Genomic DNA, 18,283 nt, shown 5'->3' on the forward strand with positions numbered 1-18,283 from the left:
GTAAGGCCCTGAGTAGCCCTGCAGAAAGGGAGGCATGCAGCTCTTTCCATGAGCTCTTAGTGGAGGTTCCGCTTTATGTTAAAGGAAGTACCCTTTTCAGGACTCCTAGGCCCCTGTGGACCTGCTGAGCAGCATTGATTCCCATACGTCCCTCGGAGGCCCTCTGTGTCTGCCGAGTCTCGGGCAACACACTGTACGTTATTTCAGGAGAGCTATATTTCCAGAGCAGTCGAACAGCATCAGAACCACATTTCTAGGCAGTCCAACATGCCCTGGAAGTTTTCGACATTGCCCTCGTCTGAATGTCCTGAGATAACACTCTTCTTAGAATTTATCGAGGACCTCTTTCCTGAAGTCACTCTATTCAAGGAGAAATACAGCATCCTAACATGCTGTGTCGCTCACAGTGCAAGCAACGTGAGAAGTTGCCTCGAGGTAAGGCCCTGAAATGCTATGCAGAAGCGGAGGCATGTAGCAGTTTCCATGAGGCCGTAGTCGCTGCTCTGCAGCATTTTACGCCAGTACGCTTTTCAGGACACCTAGGTGCCTCGCCTGGAAACCCTGTTCCCTGCAAGAACACCGAGTACCCTCAGGCTCCCCTGGCCCTTCTAAGCAATATCCAGGCCCGTAGCTTTCCGACTCACAGTGTGTATGCCGAGTGTAGGGCAACACAGTGCACTCTAATTGGGACATCTTGATTTAGCCAGCACCTGCACAGTTTTATGAGCACCGTTCCAGCAAGTTCCAACATGCCGTGGAAGTCGCACTCATTCCGTACACTGAGCTGCACAGAGAAAAACACTACGCTTCTCCTTCCATCCAGGACCTCCTACCTGAAGTCACCCTGCCTCCAGGAGAAAGACGGCTTGCGTTCCTATTGCAACTAAAGCACAGTATTTCCTGTAGCACTGCAGGCTTTTGAAGAGTCACGGGCCCAGAGTCCTAGCTCGGTCATCCCTTGGTGAGGCCGTTCACTAGATGCAGAACACCCTCCTCGAGAAGTTGATTCAGGGAAGCTACCAGTGTGGACTGTGTGTCTCTTTTGACTTGTTAGAAACCACAGAGATATATGCTGCCTGTGCCAATGGTATTGGGGGCATGATGGTACTAGCCTTGCTTTCCATTTGGAAAGCTCCATTCTTGTTGCCGTGAAGCTCCCTGAAATTCTCTACTGTTGAGAGGCCCCTGGCCACTCTAGCATTGGTGTGGGAAGAAAATGAGTTTTCTCTGGCTACACACGGAGCTTCTTTGGCCGGGGTGGGGCTCACCTTGCCATGCTCTAGAGCTAAATGGACTCTCAACGTGAGTCCTTGCCTCGAGGTAAGGCCCTGAGTAGCCCTGCAGAAAGGGAGGCATGCAGGTCTTTCCATTAGCTCTAAGTCGCTGTTCCACTTTACTTTAAAGGAAGTACCCTTTTCAGGACTCCTAGGCCTCTCGGGTGAGCATCATTTTTGTTCCAAGATCCCTGAGTACCTCCACACCCCTGTAGGACTGCTGAGCAACAACGAGGCCCATTGGTCCCTCGGAGTTCCTCTGTGTCTGCTGAGTCATGGGCAACACACTGCACTCTTTCTTGTGATATCTTGATTGACAGCACTCACACAGGTTCACGGGCACCGTTCTAGCAAGTTCCAACATGCCGTGGAAGTCGCACTCATTCCCTAGTCTGAGCTGCACAGAGAAAAACACTACGCTTCTCCTTCCATCCAGGACCTCCTACCTGAAGTCACCCTGCCTCCAGGAGAAAGACGGCTTGCGTTCCTATTGCAACTAAAGCACAGTATTTCCTGTAGCACTGCAGGCTTTTGAAGAGTCACGGGCCCAGAGTCCTAGCTCGGTCATTCCTTGGTGAGGCCGTTCACTAGATGCAGAAAACCCGGCCTCGAGAAGTTGATTCAGGGAAGCAACCAGTGTGTACTCCCTGTCTCTTTTGACTTGTTAGAAACCACAGAGATGTATGCTGCCTGTGCCCATGGAAATGGGGGCATGATGGTACTAGACTTGCTTTCCATTTGGAAAGCTCCATTCTTGCTGCCATGAAGCTCCCTGAAATTCTCTACTGTTGACAGGACCCTGGCCACTCTAGCATTGGTGTGGGAAGAAAATGAGTTTTCTCTGGCTACACACGGAGCTTCTTTGGCCGGGGTGGGGCTCACCTTGCCATGCTCTAGAGCTAAATGGAATCTCAACGTGAGTCCTTGCCTCGAGGTAAGGCCCTGAGTAGCCCTGCAGAAAGGGAGGCATGCAGGTCTTTCCATTAGCTCTAAGTCGCTGTTCCACTTTACTTTAAAGGAAGTACCCTTTTCAGGACTCCTAGGCCTCTCGGGTGAGCATCATTTTTGTTCCAAGATCCCTGAGTACCTCCACACCCCTGTAGGACTGCTGAGCAACAACGAGGCCCATTGGTCCCTCGGAGTTCCTCTGTGTCTGCTGAGTCATGGGCAACACACTGCACTCTTTCTTGTGATATCTTGATTGACAGCACTCACACAGGTTCACGGGCACCGTTCTAGCAAGTTCCAACATGCCGTGGAAGTCGCACTCATTCCCTAGTCTGAGCTGCACAGAGAAAAACACTAGGCTTCTCCTTCCATCCAGGACCTCCTACCTGAAGTCACCCTGCCTCCAGGGGAAAGACGGCTTGCGTTCCTATTGCAACTAAAGCACAGTTTTTCCTGTAGCACTGCAGGTGTGGAAGAGGCAAAGGTCCAGAGGCCTAGCTAAGGCTTTCCTTGCTGAGGCCGTTCACTAGATGCAGAACACGCTGCCTCGAGAAGTTGATTCAGGGAAGCAACCAGTGTGTACTCTGTGTCTCATTTGACTTGTTAAAAACCACAGAGATGTATGCTGCTTGTGCTCATGGAAATGGGGGCACGATGGTACTAGCCGTGCTTTCCATTTGGAAAGCTCCATTCTTGCTGCCGTGAAGCTCCCTGATATTCTCTACTGTTGACAGGCCCCTGGCCACTATAGCATTGGTGTGGGAAGAAAATGAGTTTTCTCTGGGTACACACGGAGCTTCATTGGCCGGGGTGGCGTTCACCTTCCCATGCTCTAGAGCTAAAGGGAATCTCAACGTGAGTCCTTGCCTCGAGGTAAGGCCCTGAGTAGCCCTGCAGAAAGGGAAGCATGCAGGTCTTTCCATGAGCTCTAAGTCGCTGTTCTGCTTTACTTTAAAGGAAGTACCCTTTTCAGGACTCCTAGGCCTCTCGGGTGAGCATCATTTTTATTCCAAGATCCCTGAGTACCTCCACACCCCTGTAGGCCTGCAGAGCAACAACGAGGCCCATTGGTCCCTCGGAGGTCCTCTGTGTCTGCTGAGTCATGGGCAACACACTGCACTCTTTCTTGTGATATCTTGATTTGAAGCACTTGCATAGGTTCACGAGCACCGTTCTAGCAAGTTCCAACATGCCGTGGAAGTCGCACTCATTCCATAGCCTGAGCTGCACAGAGAAAAACACTAGGCTTCTCCTTCCATCTAAGACCTCCTACCTGAAGTCACCTTGCCATCAGGAGAAACACTGCTTGCGTTCTTATTGCAACTAAAGCAGAGTTTTTCCTGTAGCACTGCAGGCTTTTGAAGAGGCACGGGCCCAGAGGCCTAGCTAGGGCGTTCCTTGGTGAGGCCATACACTAGATGCAGAAGCCCCTGCCTCAAGAAGTTGATTAAGGGAAGCAACCAGTGTTGACTCTGTGTCTCTTTTCACTTGTTAGAAACCAGAGAGAAGTATGCTGCCTGAGCCAATGGTAATGGGGGCATGATCTTACTAGCCTTGCTTTCCATTTGGAAAGCTCCATTCTTGCTGCCGTGAAGCTCCCTGAAAATCTCTGCTGTTGATAGCCCTCTGGCCACTGTAGGCACGGGTGTGGGAAGAAAATGAGTTTTCTTTGGCTACACACGGGGCTTCATTGGCCGGGGTGGGGCTCACCTTGCCATGCTCTAGAGTTAAAGGGAATCTCAACGTGAGTCCTTGCCTCGAGGTAAGGCCCTGAGTAGCCCTGCAGAAAGGGAGGCATTCAGGTCTTTCCATTAGCTCTAAATCACTGTTCTGCTTTACTTTAAAGGAAGTACCCTTTTCAGGACTCCTAGGCCTCTCGGGTGAGCATCATTTTGTTCCAAGATCCCTGAGTACCTCCACACCCCTGTAGGACTGCTGAGCAACAACGAGGCCCATTGGTCCCTCGGAGGTCCTCTGTGTCTGCTGAGTCATGGGCAACACACTGCACTCTTTCTTGTGATATCTAGATTCACAGCACTCACACAGGTTCACGAGCACCGTTCTAGCAAGTTCCAACATGCCGTGGAAGTCGCACTCATTCCCTAGTCTGAGCTGCACAGAGATAAACACTAGGCTTCTCCTTCCATCCAGGACCTCCTACTTGAAGTCACCCTGCCTCAGGAGATAGACGACTTGCGTTCCTATTGCAACTAAAGCACAGTTTTTCCTGTAGCACTGCAGGTTTGGAAGAGGCAAGGGCCCAGACGCCTAGCTAAGGCTTTCGTTGGTGAGGCCGTTCACTAGATGCAGAAGACGCTGCCTCGAGAAGTTGATTCAGGGAAGCAACCAGTGTGTACTTGGTGTCTCATTTGACTTGTTAAAAACCACAGAGATGTATGCTGCCTGTGCCCATGGAAATGGGGGCATGATGGTACTAGCCTTGCTTTCTATTTGGAAAGCTCCATTCTTGCTGCCGTGAAGCTCCCTGAAATTCTCTGCTGTTGACAGCCCTCTGGCCACTGTAGGCATGGGTGAGGGAAGAAAATGAGTTTTCTCTGGCTACACACGGAGCTTCATTGGCCGGGGTGGGGCTCACCTTGCCATGCTCTAGAGCTAAAGGGAATCTCAACGTGAGTCCTAGTCTCGAGGTAAGGCCCTGAGTAGCCCTGCAGAAAGGGAGGCATGCAGGTCTTTCCATGAGCTCTAAGTCGCAGATCTGCTTTACTTTAAAGGAAGTACCCTTTTCAGGACTCCTAGGCCTCTCGGGTGAGCATCATTTTTGTTCCAAGATCCCTGAGTACCTCCACACCCCTGTAGGCCTGCAGAGCAACAACGAGGCCCATTGGTCCCTCGGAGGTCCTCTGTGTCTGCTGAATCATGGGCAACACACTGCACTCTTTCTTGTGATATCTAGATTCACAGCACTCGCACAGCTTCACGAGCACCGTTCTAGCAGGTTCCAACATGCCGTGGAAGTCGCACTCATTCCCTAGTCTGAGCTGCACAGAGAAAAACACTAGGCTTCTCCTTCCATCTAAGACCTCCTACGTGAAGTCACCCTGCCATCAGGAGAAACACTGCTTGCGTTCTTATTGCAACTAAAGCAGAGTTTTTCCTGTAGCACTGCAGGCTTTTGAAGAGGCACGGGCCCAGAGGCCTAGCTAGGGCGTTCCTTGGTGAGGCCGTTCACTAGATGCAGAACACCCTGCCTCGAGAAGTTGATTCAGGGAAGCAACCAGTGTGGACTCTGTGTGTCTTTTGACTTGTTAGAAACCAGAGAGAAGTATGCTGCCTGAGCCAATGGTAATGGGGGCATGAGCTTACTAGCCTTGCTTTCCATTTGGAAAGCTCCATTCTTGCTGCCGTGAAGCTCCCTGAAATTCTCTGCTATTGTCAGCCCTCTGGCCACTGTAGGCACGGGTGTGGGAAGAAAATGAGTTTTCTTTGGCTACACACGGAGCTTCATTGACCGGGGTGGGGCTCACCTTGCCATGCTCTAGAACTAAAGGGAATCTCAACGTGAGTCCTTGCCTCGAGGTAAGGCCCTGAGTAGCCCTGCAGAAAGGGAGGCATGCAGCTCTTTCCATGAGCTCTTAGTGGAGGTTCCGCTTTATGTTAAAGGAAGTACCCTTTTCAGGACTCCTAGGCCCCTGTGGACCTGCTGAGCAGCATTGATTCCCATACGTCCCTCGGAGGCCCTCTGTGTCTGCCGAGTCTCGGGCAACACACTGTACGTTATTTCAGGAGAGCTATATTTCCAGAGCAGTCGAACAGCATCAGAACCACAGTTCTAGGCAGTCCAACATGCCCTGGAAGTTTTCGACATTGCCCTCGTCTGAATGTCCTGAGATAACACTCTTCTTAGAATTTATCGAGGACCTCTTTCCTGAAGTCACTCTATTCAAGGAGAAATACAGCATCCTAACATGCTGTGTCGCTCACAGTGCAAGCAACGTGAGAAGTTGCCTCGAGGTAAGGCCCTGAAATGCTATGCAGAAGCGGAGGCATGTAGCAGTTTCCATGAGGCCGTAGTCGCTGCTCTGCAGCATTTTACGCCAGTACGCTTTTCAGGACACCTAGGTGCCTCGCCTGGAAACCCTGTTCCCTGCAAGAACACCGAGTACCCTCAGGCTCCCCTGGCCCTTCTAAGCAATATCCAGGCCCGTAGCTTTCCGACTCACAGTGTGTATGCCGAGTGTAGGGCAACACAGTGCACTCTAATTGGGACATCTTGATTTAGCCAGCACCTGCACAGTTTTATGAGCACCGTTCCAGCAAGTTCCAACATGCCGTGGAAGTCGCACTCATTCCGTACACTGAGCTGCACAGAGAAAAACACTACGCTTCTCCTTCCATCCAGGACCTCCTACCTGAAGTCACCCTGCCTCCAGGAGAAAGACGGCTTGCGTTCCTATTGCAACTAAAGCACAGTATTTCCTGTAGCACTGCAGGCTTTTGAAGAGTCACGGGCCCAGAGTCCTAGCTCGGTCATCCCTTGGTGAGGCCGTTCACTAGATGCAGAACACCCTCCTCGAGAAGTTGATTCAGGGAAGCAACCAGTGTGGACTGTGTGTCTCTTTTGACTTGTTAGAAACCACAGAGATATATGCTGCCTGTGCCAATGGTATTGGGGGCATGATGGTACTAGCCTTGCTTTCCATTTGGAAAGCTCCATTCTTGTTGCCGTGAAGCTCCCTGAAATTCTCTACTGTTGAGAGGCCCCTGGCCACTCTAGCATTGGTGTGGGAAGAAAATGAGTTTTCTCTGGCTACACACGGAGCTTCTTTGGCCGGGGTGGGGCTCACCTTGCCATGCTCTAGAGCTAAATGGACTCTCAACGTGAGTCCTTGCCTCGAGGTAAGGCCCTGAGTAGCCCTGCAGAAAGGGAGGCATGCAGGTCTTTCCATTAGCTCTAAGTCGCTGTTCCACTTTACTTTAAAGGAAGTACCCTTTTCAGGACTCCTAGGCCTCTCGGGTGAGCATCATTTTTGTTCCAAGATCCCTGAGTACCTCCACACCCCTGTAGGACTGCTGAGCAACAACGAGGCCCATTGGTCCCTCGGAGTTCCTCTGTGTCTGCTGAGTCATGGGCAACACACTGCACTCTTTCTTGTGATATCTTGATTGACAGCACTCACACAGGTTCACGGGCACCGTTCTAGCAAGTTCCAACATGCCGTGGAAGTCGCACTCATTCCCTAGTCTGAGCTGCACAGAGAAAAACACTACGCTTCTCCTTCCATCCAGGACCTCCTACCTGAAGTCACCCTGCCTCCAGGAGAAAGACGGCTTGCGTTCCTATTGCAACTAAAGCACAGTATTTCCTGTAGCACTGCAGGCTTTTGAAGAGTCACGGGCCCAGAGTCCTAGCTCGGTCATTCCTTGGTGAGGCCGTTCACTAGATGCAGAAAACCCGGCCTCGAGAAGTTGATTCAGGGAAGCAACCAGTGTGTACTCCCTGTCTCTTTTGACTTGTTAGAAACCACAGAGATGTATGCTGCCTGTGCCCATGGAAATGGGGGCATGATGGTACTAGACTTGCTTTCCATTTGGAAAGCTCCATTCTTGCTGCCATGAAGCTCCCTGAAATTCTCTACTGTTGACAGGACCCTGGCCACTCTAGCATTGGTGTGGGAAGAAAATGAGTTTTCTCTGGCTACACACGGAGCTTCTTTGGCCGGGGTGGGGCTCACCTTGCCATGCTCTAGAGCTAAATGGAATCTCAACGTGAGTCCTTGCCTCGAGGTAAGGCCCTGAGTAGCCCTGCAGAAAGGGAGGCATGCAGGTCTTTCCATTAGCTCTAAGTCGCTGTTCCACTTTACTTTAAAGGAAGTACCCTTTTCAGGACTCCTAGGCCTCTCGGGTGAGCATCATTTTTGTTCCAAGATCCCTGAGTACCTCCACACCCCTGTAGGACTGCTGAGCAACAACGAGGCCCATTGGTCCCTCGGAGTTCCTCTGTGTCTGCTGAGTCATGGGCAACACACTGCACTCTTTCTTGTGATATCTTGATTGACAGCACTCACACAGGTTCACGGGCACCGTTCTAGCAAGTTCCAACATGCCGTGGAAGTCGCACTCATTCCCTAGTCTGAGCTGCACAGAGAAAAACACTAGGCTTCTCCTTCCATCCAGGACCTCCTACCTGAAGTCACCCTGCCTCCAGGGGAAAGACGGCTTGCGTTCCTATTGCAACTAAAGCACAGTTTTTCCTGTAGCACTGCAGGTGTGGAAGAGGCAAAGGTCCAGAGGCCTAGCTAAGGCTTTCCTTGCTGAGGCCGTTCACTAGATGCAGAACACGCTGCCTCGAGAAGTTGATTCAGGGAAGCAACCAGTGTGTACTCTGTGTCTCATTTGACTTGTTAAAAACCACAGAGATGTATGCTGCTTGTGCTCATGGAAATGGGGGCACGATGGTACTAGCCGTGCTTTCCATTTGGAAAGCTCCATTCTTGCTGCCGTGAAGCTCCCTGATATTCTCTACTGTTGACAGGCCCCTGGCCACTATAGCATTGGTGTGGGAAGAAAATGAGTTTTCTCTGGGTACACACGGAGCTTCATTGGCCGGGGTGGCGTTCACCTTCCCATGCTCTAGAGCTAAAGGGAATCTCAACGTGAGTCCTTGCCTCGAGGTAAGGCCCTGAGTAGCCCTGCAGAAAGGGAAGCATGCAGGTCTTTCCATGAGCTCTAAGTCGCTGTTCTGCTTTACTTTAAAGGAAGTACCCTTTTCAGGACTCCTAGGCCTCTCGGGTGAGCATCATTTTTATTCCAAGATCCCTGAGTACCTCCACACCCCTGTAGGCCTGCAGAGCAACAACGAGGCCCATTGGTCCCTCGGAGGTCCTCTGTGTCTGCTGAGTCATGGGCAACACACTGCACTCTTTCTTGTGATATCTTGATTTGAAGCACTTGCATAGGTTCACGAGCACCGTTCTAGCAGGTTCCAACATGCCGTGGAAGTCGCACTCATTCCATAGCCTGAGCTGCACAGAGAAAAACACTAGGCTTCTCCTTCCATCTAAGACCTCCTACCTGAAGTCACCTTGCCATCAGGAGAAACACTGCTTGCGTTCTTATTGCAACTAAAGCAGAGTTTTTCCTGTAGCACTGCAGGCTTTTGAAGAGGCACGGGCCCAGAGGCCTAGCTAGGGCGTTCCTTGGTGAGGCCATACACTAGATGCAGAAGCCCCTGCCTCAAGAAGTTGATTCAGGGAAGCAACCAGTGTTGACTCTGTGTCTCTTTTCACTTGTTAGAAACCAGAGAGAAGTATGCTGCCTGAGCCAATGGTAATGGGGGCATGATCTTACTAGCCTTGCTTTCCATTTGGAAAGCTCCATTCTTGCTGCCGTGAAGCTCCCTGAAAATCTCTGCTGTTGATAGCCCTCTGGCCACTGTAGGCACGGGTGTGGGAAGAAAATGAGTTTTCTTTGGCTACACACGGGGCTTCATTGGCCGGGGTGGGGCTCACCTTGCCATGCTCTAGAGTTAAAGGGAATCTCAACGTGAGTCCTTGCCTCGAGGTAAGGCCCTGAGTAGCCCTGCAGAAAGGGAGGCATTCAGGTCTTTCCATTAGCTCTAAATCACTGTTCTGCTTTACTTTAAAGGAAGTACCCTTTTCAGGACTCCTAGGCCTCTCGGGTGAGCATCATTTTGTTCCAAGATCCCTGAGTACCTCCACACCCCTGTAGGACTGCTGAGCAACAACGAGGCCCATTGGTCCCTCGGAGTTCCTCTGTGTCTGCTGAGTCATGGGCAACACACTGCACTCTTTCTTGTGATATCTAGATTCACAGCACTCACACAGGTTCACGAGCACCGTTCTAGCAAGTTCCAACATGCCGTGGAAGTCGCACTCATTCCCTAGTCTGAGCTGCACAGAGATAAACACTAGGCTTCTCCTTCCATCCAGGACCTCCTACTTGAAGTCACCCTGCCTCAGGAGATAGACGACTTGCGTTCCTATTGCAACTAAAGCACAGTTTTTCCTGTAGCACTGCAGGTTTGGAAGAGGCAAGGGCCCAGACGCCTAGCTAAGGCTTTCGTTGGTGAGGCCGTTCACTAGATGCAGAAGACGCTGCCTCGAGAAGTTGATTCAGGGAAGCAACCAGTGTGTACTTGGTGTCTCATTTGACTTGTTAAAAACCACAGAGATGTATGCTGCCTGTGCCCATGGAAATGGGGGCATGATGGTACTAGCCTTGCTTTCTATTTGGAAAGCTCCATTCTTGCTGCCGTGAAGCTCCCTGAAATTCTCTGCTGTTGACAGCCCTCTGGCCACTGTAGGCATGGGTGAGGGAAGAAAATGAGTTTTCTCTGGCTACACACGGAGCTTCATTGGCCGGGGTGGGGCTCACCTTGCCATGCTCTAGAGCTAAAGGGAATCTCAACGTGAGTCCTAGTCTCGAGGTAAGGCCCTGAGTAGCCCTGCAGAAAGGGAGGCATGCAGGTCTTTCCATGAGCTCTAAGTCGCAGATCTGCTTTACTTTAAAGGAAGTACCCTTTTCAGGACTCCTAGGCCTCTCGGGTGAGCATCATTTTTGTTCCAAGATCCCTGAGTACCTCCACACCCCTGTAGGCCTGCAGAGCAACAACGAGGCCCATTGGTCCCTCGGAGGTCCTCTGTGTCTGCTGAATCATGGGCAACACACTGCACTCTTTCTTGTGATATCTAGATTCACAGCACTCGCACAGCTTCACGAGCACCGTTCTAGCAGGTTCCAACATGCCGTGGAAGTCGCACTCATTCCCTAGTCTGAGCTGCACAGAGAAAAACACTAGGCTTCTCCTTCCATCTAAGACCTCCTACGTGAAGTCACCCTGCCATCAGGAGAAACACTGCTTGCGTTCTTATTGCAACTAAAGCAGAGTTTTTCCTGTAGCACTGCAGGCTTTTGAAGAGGCACGGGCCCAGAGGCCTAGCTAGGGCGTTCCTTGGTGAGGCCGTTCACTAGATGCAGAACACCCTGCCTCGAGAAGTTGATTCAGGGAAGCAACCAGTGTGGACTCTGTGTCTCTTTTGACTTGTTAGAAACCAGAGAGAAGTATGCTGCCTGAGCCAATGGTAATGGGGGCATGAGCTTACTAGCCTTGCTTTCCATTTGGAAAGCTCCATTCTTGCTGCCGTGAAGCTCCCTGAAATTCTCTGCTATTGTCAGCCCTCTGGCCACTGTAGGCACGGGTGTGGGAAGAAAATGAGTTTTCTTTGGCTACACACGGAGCTTCATTGACCGGGGTGGGGCTCACCTTGCCATGCTCTAGAACTAAAGGGAATCTCAACGTGAGTCCTTGCCTCGAGGTAAGGCCCTGAGTAGCCCTGCAGAAAGGGAGGCATGCAGCTCTTTCCATGAGCTCTTAGTGGAGGTTCCGCTTTATGTTAAAGGAAGTACCCTTTTCAGGACTCCTAGGCCCCTGTGGACCTGCTGAGCAGCATTGATTCCCATACGTCCCTCGGAGGCCCTCTGTGTCTGCCGAGTCTCGGGCAACACACTGTACGTTATTTCAGGAGAGCTATATTTCCAGAGCAGTCGAACAGCATCAGAACCACATTTCTAGGCAGTCCAACATGCCCTGGAAGTTTTCGACATTGCCCTCGTCTGAATGTCCTGAGATAACACTCTTCTTAGAATTTATCGAGGACCTCTTTCCTGAAGTCACTCTATTCAAGGAGAAATACAGCATCCTAACATGCTGTGTCGCTCACAGTGCAAGCAACGTGAGAAGTTGCCTCGAGGTAAGGCCCTGAAATGCTATGCAGAAGCGGAGGCATGTAGCAGTTTCCATGAGGCCGTAGTCGCTGCTCTGCAGCATTTTACGCCAGTACGCTTTTCAGGACACCTAGGTGCCTCGCCTGGAAACCCTGTTCCCTGCAAGAACACCGAGTACCCTCAGGCTCCCCTGGCCCTTCTAAGCAATATCCAGGCCCGTAGCTTTCCGACTCACAGTGTGTATGCCGAGTGTAGGGCAACACAGTGCACTCTAATTGGGACATCTTGATTTAGCCAGCACCTGCACAGTTTTATGAGCACCGTTCCAGCAAGTTCCAACATGCCGTGGAAGTCGCACTCATTCCGTACACTGAGCTGCACAGAGAAAAACACTACGCTTCTCCTTCCATCCAGGACCTCCTACCTGAAGTCACCCTGCCTCCAGGAGAAAGACGGCTTGCGTTCCTATTGCAACTAAAGCACAGTATTTCCTGTAGCACTGCAGGCTTTTGAAGAGTCACGGGCCCAGAGTCCTAGCTCGGTCATCCCTTGGTGAGGCCGTTCACTAGATGCAGAACACCCTCCTCGAGAAGTTGATTCAGGGAAGCTACCAGTGTGGACTGTGTGTCTCTTTTGACTTGTTAGAAACCACAGAGATATATGCTGCCTGTGCCAATGGTATTGGGGGCATGATGGTACTAGCCTTGCTTTCCATTTGGAAAGCTCCATTCTTGTTGCCGTGAAGCTCCCTGAAATTCTCTACTGTTGAGAGGCCCCTGGCCACTCTAGCATTGGTGTGGGAAGAAAATGAGTTTTCTCTGGCTACACACGGAGCTTCTTTGGCCGGGGTGGGGCTCACCTTGCCATGCTCTAGAGCTAAATGGACTCTCAACGTGAGTCCTTGCCTCGAGGTAAGGCCCTGAGTAGCCCTGCAGAAAGGGAGGCATGCAGGTCTTTCCATTAGCTCTAAGTCGCTGTTCCACTTTACTTTAAAGGAAGTACCCTTTTCAGGACTCCTAGGCCTCTCGGGTGAGCATCATTTTTGTTCCAAGATCCCTGAGTACCTCCACACCCCTGTAGGACTGCTGAGCAACAACGAGGCCCATTGGTCCCTCGGAGTTCCTCTGTGTCTGCTGAGTCATGGGCAACACACTGCACTCTTTCTTGTGATATCTTGATTGACAGCACTCACACAGGTTCACGGGCACCGTTCTAGCAAGTTCCAACATGCCGTGGAAGTCGCACTCATTCCCTAGTCTGAGCTGCACAGAGAAAAACACTACGCTTCTCCTTCCATCCAGGACCTCCTACCTGAAGTCACCCTGCCTCCAGGAGAAAGACGGCTTGCGTTCCTATTGCAACTAAAGCACAGTATTTCCTGTAGCACTGCAGGCTTTTGAAGAGTCACGGGCCCAGAGTCCTAGCTCGGTCATTCCTTGGTGAGGCCGTTCACTAGATGCAGAAAACCCGGCCTCGAGAAGTTGATTCAGGGAAGCAACCAGTGTGTACTCCCTGTCTCTTTTGACTTGTTAGAAACCACAGAGATGTATGCTGCCTGTGCCCATGGAAATGGGGGCATGATGGTACTAGACTTGCTTTCCATTTGGAAAGCTCCATTCTTGCTGCCATGAAGCTCCCTGAAATTCTCTACTGTTGACAGGACCCTGGCCACTCTAGCATTGGTGTGGGAAGAAAATGAGTTTTCTCTGGCTACACACGGAGCTTCTTTGGCCGGGGTGGGGCTCACCTTGCCATGCTCTAGAGCTAAATGGAATCTCAACGTGAGTCCTTGCCTCGAGGTAAGGCCCTGAGTAGCCCTGCAGAAAGGGAGGCATGCAGGTCTTTCCATTAGCTCTAAGTCGCTGTTCCACTTTACTTTAAAGGAAGTACCCTTTTCAGGACTCCTAGGCCTCTCGGGTGAGCATCATTTTTGTTCCAAGATCCCTGAGTACCTCCACACCCCTGTAGGACTGCTGAGCAACAACGAGGCCCATTGGTCCCTCGGAGTTCCTCTGTGTCTGCTGAGTCATGGGCAACACACTGCACTCTTTCTTGTGATATCTTGATTGACAGCACTCACACAGGTTCACGGGCACCGTTCTAGCAAGTTCCAACATGCCGTGGAAGTCGCACTCATTCCCTAGTCTGAGCTGCACAGAGAAAAACACTAGGCTTCTCCTTCCATCCAGGACCTCCTACCTGAAGTCACCCTGCCTCCAGGGGAAAGACGGCTTGCGTTCCTATTGCAACTAAAGCACAGTTTTTCCTGTAGCACTGCAGGTGTGGAAGAGGCAAAGGTCCAGAGGCCTAGCTAAGGCTTTCCTTGCTGAGGCCGTTCACTAGATGCAGAACACGCTGCCTCGAGAAGTTGATTCAGGGAAGCAACCAGTGTGTACTCTGTGTCTCATTTGACTTGTTAAAAACCACAGAGATGTATGCTGCTTGTGCTCATGGAAATGGGGGCACGATGGTACTAGCCGTGCTTTCCATTTGGAAAGCTCCATTCTTGCTGCCGTGAAGCTCCCTGATATTCTCTACTGTTGACAGGCCCCTGGCCACTATAGCATTGGTGTGGGAAGAAAATGAGTTTTCTCTGGGTACACACGGAGCTTCATTGGCCGGGGTGGCGTTCACCTTCCCATGCTCTAGAGCTAAAGGGAATCTCAACGTGAGTCCTTGCCTCGAGGTAAGGCCCTGAGTAGCCCTGCAGAAAGGGAAGCATGCAGGTCTTTCCATGAGCTCTAAGTCGCTGTTCTGCTTTACTTTAAAGGAAGTACCCTTTTCAGGACTCCTAGGCCTCTCGGGTGAGCATCATTTTTATTCCAAGATCCCTGAGTACCTCCACACCCCTGTAGGCCTGCAGAGCAACAACGAGGCCCATTGGTCCCTCGGAGGTCCTCTGTGTCTGCTGAGTCATGGGCAACACACTGCACTCTTTCTTGTGATATCTTGATTTGAAGCACTTGCATAGGTTCACGAGCACCGTTCTAGCAAGTTCCAACATGCCGTGGAAGTCGCACTCATTCCATAGCCTGAGCTGCACAGAGAAAAACACTAGGCTTCTCCTTCCATCTAAGACCTCCTACCTGAAGTCACCTTGCCATCAGGAGAAACACTGCTTGCGTTCTTATTGCAACTAAAGCAGAGTTTTTCCTGTAGCACTGCAGGCTTTTGAAGAGGCACGGGCCCAGAGGCCTAGCTAGGGCGTTCCTTGGTGAGGCCATACACTAGATGCAGAAGCCCCTGCCTCAAGAAGTTGATTAAGGGAAGCAACCAGTGTTGACTCTGTGTCTCTTTTCACTTGTTAGAAACCAGAGAGAAGTATGCTGCCTGAGCCAATGGTAATGGGGGCATGATCTTACTAGCCTTGCTTTCCATTTGGAAAGCTCCATTCTTGCTGCCGTGAAGCTCCCTGAAAATCTCTGCTGTTGATAGCCCTCTGGCCACTGTAGGCACGGGTGTGGGAAGAAAATGAGTTTTCTTTGGCTACACACGGGGCTTCATTGGCCGGGGTGGGGCTCACCTTGCCATGCTCTAGAGTTAAAGGGAATCTCAACGTGAGTCCTTGCCTCGAGGTAAGGCCCTGAGTAGCCCTGCAGAAAGGGAGGCATTCAGGTCTTTCCATTAGCTCTAAATCACTGTTCTGCTTTACTTTAAAGGAAGTACCCTTTTCAGGACTCCTAGGCCTCTTGGGTGAGCATCATTTTGTTCCAAGATCCCTGAGTACCTCCACACCCCTGTAGGACTGCTGAGCAACAACGAGGCCCATTGGTCCCTCGGAGGTCCTCTGTGTCTGCTGAGTCATGGGCAACACACTGCACTCTTTCTTGTGATATCTAGATTCACAGCACTCACACAGGTTCACGAGCACCGTTCTAGCAAGTTCCAACATGCCGTGGAAGTCGCACTCATTCCCTAGTCTGAGCTGCACAGAGATAAACACTAGGCTTCTCCTTCCATCCAGGACCTCCTACTTGAAGTCACCCTGCCTCAGGAGATAGACGACTTGCGTTCCTATTGCAACTAAAGCACAGTTTTTCCTGTAGCACTGCAGGTTTGGAAGAGGCAAGGGCCCAGACGCCTAGCTAAGGCTTTCGTTGGTGAGGCCGTTCACTAGATGCAGAAGACGCTGCCTCGAGAAGTTGATTCAGGGAAGCAACCAGTGTGTACTTGGTGTCTCATTTGACTTGTTAAAAACCACAGAGATGTATGCTGCCTGTGCCCATGGAAATGGGGGCATGATGGTACTAGCCTTGCTTTCTATTTGGAAAGCTCCATTCTTGCTGCCGTGAAGCTCCCTGAAATTCTCTGCTGTTGACAGCCCTCTGGCCACTGTAGGCATGGGTGAGGGAAGAAAATGAGTTTTCTCTGGCTACACACGGAGCTTCATTGGCCGGGGTGGGGCTCACCTTGCCATGCTCTAGAGCTAAAGGGAATCTCAACGTGAGTCCTAGTCTCGAGGTAAGGCCCTGAGTAGCCCTGCAGAAAGGGAGGCATGCAGGTCTTTCCATGAGCTCTAAGTCGCAGATCTGCTTTACTTTAAAGGAAGTACCCTTTTCAGGACTCCTAGGCCTCTCGGGTGAGCATCATTTTTGTTCCAAGATCCCTGAGTACCTCCACACCCCTGTAGGCCTGCAGAGCAACAACGAGGCCCATTGGTCCCTCGGAGGTCCTCTGTGTCTGCTGAATCATGGGCAACACACTGCACTCTTTCTTGTGATATCTAGATTCACAGCACTCGCACAGCTTCACGAGCACCGTTCTAGCAGGTTCCAACATGCCGTGGAAGTCGCACTCATTCCCTAGTCTGAGCTGCACAGAGAAAAACACTAGGCTCCTCCTTCCATCTAAGACCTCCTACCTGAAGTCACCCTGCCATCAGGAGAAACACTGCTTGCGTTCTTATTGCAACTAAAGCAGAGTTTTTCCTGTAGCACTGCAGGCTTTTGAAGAGGCACGGGCCCAGAGGCCTAGCTAGGGCGTTCCTTGGTGAGGCCGTTCACTAGATGCAGAACACCCTGCCTCGAGAAGTTGATTCAGGGAAGCAACCAGTGTGGACTCTGTGTCTCTTTTGACTTGTTAGAAACCAGAGAGAAGTATGCTGCCTGAGCCAATGGTAATGGGGGCATGAGCTTACTAGCCTTGCTTTCCATTTGGAAAGCTCCATTCTTGCTGCCGTGAAGCTCCCTGAAATTCTCTGCTATTGTCAGCCCTCTGGCCACTGTAGGCACGGGTGTGGGAAGAAAATGAGTTTTCTTTGGCTACACACGGAGCTTCATTGACCGGGGTGGGGCTCACCTTGCCATGCTCTAGAACTAAAGGGAATCTCAACGTGAGTCCTTGCCTCGAGGTAAGGCCCTGAGTAGCCCTGCAGAAAGGGAGGCATGCAGCTCTTTCCATGAGCTCTTAGTGGAGGTTCCGCTTTATGTTAAAGGAAGTACCCTTTTCAGGACTCCTAGGCCCCTGTGGACCTGCTGAGCAGCATTGATTCCCATACGTCCCTCGGAGGCCCTCTGTGTCTGCCGAGTCTCGGGCAACACACTGTACGTTATTTCAGGAGAGCTATATTTCCAGAGCAGTCGAACAGCATCAGAACCACATTTCTAGGCAGTCCAACATGCCCTGGAAGTTTTCGACATTGCCCTCGTCTGAATGTCCTGAGATAACACTCTTCTTAGAATTTATCGAGGACCTCTTTCCTGAAGTCACTCTATTCAAGGAGAAATACAGCATCCTAACATGCTGTGTCGCTCACAGTGCAAGCAACGTGAGAAGTTGCCTCGAGGTAAGGCCCTGAAATGCTATGCAGAAGCGGAGGCATGTAGCAGTTTCCATGAGGCCGTAGTCGCTGCTCTGCAGCATTTTACGCCAGTACGCTTTTCAGGACACCTAGGTGCCTCGCCTGGAAACCCTGTTCCCTGCAAGAACACCGAGTACCCTCAGGCTCCCCTGGCCCTTCTAAGCAATATCCAGGCCCGTAGCTTTCCGACTCACAGTGTGTATGCCGAGTGTAGGGCAACACAGTGCACTCTAATTGGGACATCTTGATTTAGCCAGCACCTGCACAGTTTTATGAGCACCGTTCCAGCAAGTTCCAACATGCCGTGGAAGTCGCACTCATTCCGTACACTGAGCTGCACAGAGAAAAACACTACGCTTCTCCTTCCATCCAGGACCTCCTACCTGAAGTCACCCTGCCTCCAGGAGAAAGACGGCTTGCGTTCCTATTGCAACTAAAGCACAGTATTTCCTGTAGCACTGCAGGCTTTTGAAGAGTCACGGGCCCAGAGTCCTAGCTCGGTCATCCCTTGGTGAGGCCGTTCACTAGATGCAGAACACCCTCCTCGAGAAGTTGA

The sequence above is a fragment of the Balaenoptera ricei genome, chromosome 16 (assembly GCF_028023285.1).
Source record: "Balaenoptera ricei isolate mBalRic1 chromosome 16, mBalRic1.hap2, whole genome shotgun sequence".
Taxonomy (NCBI): domain Eukaryota; kingdom Metazoa; phylum Chordata; class Mammalia; order Artiodactyla; family Balaenopteridae; genus Balaenoptera; species Balaenoptera ricei.